At 39.7% G+C, this 2,637-nt stretch overlaps 1 protein-coding gene across 1 annotated transcript in view; it reads right to left on the bottom strand.

Moving 5' to 3' along the window:
• The window catches only part of LOC103200704 (phosphatidylinositol 3,4,5-trisphosphate 3-phosphatase TPTE2-like), a 93,640-nt gene that overhangs the window by 54,983 nt on the left and 36,020 nt on the right, over nt 1–2,637 (bottom strand). The window lies entirely within an intron of this gene.

The following is a 2,637-nucleotide window of genomic DNA, read 5'->3' as shown; positions in this document are numbered from 1 at the left end:
CCCAACCTTCCTTCCGAGGAGTGGCTGGTGGGTTTGAACTGCCAGCCGTCTGGTTAGCAGGCAAGTGTCTTAGCCACTATGCTACCAGAGCTCCCATGTTTTAAGCTATAACTCACAAATCCATATTAATAAATCTAACAGATACACACATTCATGCACATACAAACACATGTGCACACAAAACTGAAAGAAAAATTTCAGATAATAATATTTACTTTTTGATATTTTCTAATTGAGTCAAGATTTTTAAAGGCTGATCACAACCCAATAAATTATTTTTTCAATTTACTGGTAAATCATGATTCATAATTTGTAAAACACTGTCTTAGAACACCCATTTTCAAAACCTTTGTCTCAAGTGGAAAAAAAAAAAGGTGGTAGAATTAAGAGCACTGGACATTGGGTATAACCCACAGCCTCTCTTGTCTATGCCTTACCCTGAGTGAGGAATAATACTACTGGGAGTGAGTCCTACAAGTAATAACTTCTCTGGAGGGGCACGGCAGAAAGGAGACTGAAAACTCTGCTTTAAAAAGTGGAAACAGCCAACTCTGTCTCCTCAGAAGAAAAATATCAAGATTAATTAGATAAATTCTCCAAAGGATCTTGAACATCCTTGTTGTTGTTGTTGTTGTTATGTGCCATCGAGTCAAACCCGACTCATAGCAACCCCTCCTTGGATTTCCGAGGCAGTATCACTACGGAAGTAGGATTAGATGTCCTCAAAACAAAACAAACAAACAAAAAAACCTCACTGCCATTGAGTCCATTCCATCCATTCCAACATATAGCAACCCACAATGGGTTTCCAAGGCTGTAAATCTTTGCAGAAGCAGGCTGCTCCATCTTTCTTTTATGAAGTGGCTGGTGCGTTTAAACCACTGACCTTTGGGTTAGCAGCTCTAGGTAAATAAAAAGTATGATTTTCTAATTCAGCACAAAGATACTCCTGAATGTTAATATATTTGAATAATCAAAATGTTAGGTCTGAGGAGACAGAGTGGGCTGTTTCTACTTTTGAAAGCAGGGTTCTCAGTCATCTTTCTGCCATGACTCAGGTGAGGTGAGTGAGGTATCTTGATTGCCGAGTATTTTTTTTTTTTTTTTTTTTTACAATTGCACAACTTAGCCTTGTGCAATTTTGGCTCACTCTAATTTTGGCTCTATTTTTATTTAAAACTTTTTTGCATTCATTTTGATTTTTTTTAATATTATATAAAAATACTACTTATCTTGACCACTTCAATTTCATTCCTGAGGTAGCTGCCTCCCTTACCTTACCCCAGGAGTACGTACCTAGGACAAGTTGAACAAGTTAAGTATCAAAACCAGGCTTTCTAGTAACTGTCTGTCCAATTACAACTTCATTTGAGTACCATGATTCAAAGAATCATGTTAACATCCAGTTGTTGTTAGGTGCCATCAAGCCTTCTCCGACTCATAGTGACCCTATGCACAGCAGAACGAAACACTGCCTGGTCCTGTGTCAGCTCCATGATCCTTGCTACACTTAAACCCATTGCCGCCACCACTGTGTCAATCCATCATGTTGAGGGCCTTCCCCTCTTTTGTCGACCCTCCACCTTACCAAGCATGACATCCTTCTCCAGAGAATGGTCCCTTCTGACAATGTGGCCAAAGTAGATGAGATGAAGTCTGGCTCTTCTTGCCTCCAAGGAGCATTCAGGCTGCACTTCCTCCAAGACAGATCTATTAGCTCTTTTAGCAGTCCATGGTACTCTGAGCATTCTTCGTGACACCACAACTCAAGCATAAATTCTTCTTCGGTCTTCCTTATTCATTGTCCAGATTTCACATGCATATGAGGGGACTGAAAATACCACATGTAGCTTGAGTCAGGTGCACCTTTAGTCCTCAAGGAGACATCTTTGCTCTTTAGCACTTGAAACACATCCTTTGCAGCCAATTTGCCCAGTGCTATAAGTTATCTGCTGTCCTGACTGCTGCTTCCACTGGCGTCAATTGTAGAACCAAGCAATGTGAATTCCTTGACAACTTCAATTTTTTCTCCATTTATCGTGATGCTGCTTATAGGTCCAGTTGTGAGGATTTTTGTTTTCTTTATATTGAGATGTGATCCATACTGCAGACTGTATTGTTCAATCTTCATCAGTAAGTGCTTCAAGTCATCCTCATTTTCAGCAAGCAAAATTGTGTCATCAGCATATCGCAGGATGTTAATGATTCTTCCTCTAATCCTGATGCCACGTTCTTCTTCATATATTCCAGCTTCTTGGATTATTTGTTCAGCATACAGATTGAATAAGTATGGTGAAAGGATACAACCCTGATGCACTCCCTTCTTGATTTTAAATGATGCAGTGTCCCCTTGTTCTGTTTGAACGACCACTTCCTGGTCTATGTACAGGTTCCTCATGAGTACAATTAAGTGTCCTGGAATTCCCATTCTTCTCAATGTTATCCAGAATTTGTTATGATCCACACAATCAAATGCTTTTGCATAGTCAATAAAACACAAGTAAATATCTTTCTGGTATTCTTTGCCTTGAGCCAAGATCCATTTGACATCAGCAATGATATCCCTCATTCCACATCCTCTTCTGAATCCAGCTTGCATTTCTGGAAGTTCTCTGTCAATATACTGCTGCAACCATT

The sequence above is a fragment of the Orycteropus afer genome, unplaced genomic scaffold (genome assembly GCF_000298275.1).
Source record: "Orycteropus afer afer isolate SDZICR_OR568_19922 unplaced genomic scaffold, OryAfe1.0 scaffold00134, whole genome shotgun sequence".
Lineage (NCBI taxonomy): Eukaryota > Metazoa > Chordata > Mammalia > Tubulidentata > Orycteropodidae > Orycteropus > Orycteropus afer.
The sequence above is the reverse complement of the archived record's forward strand: the minus strand, read 5'-3'. Positions and strand labels throughout refer to the sequence as shown.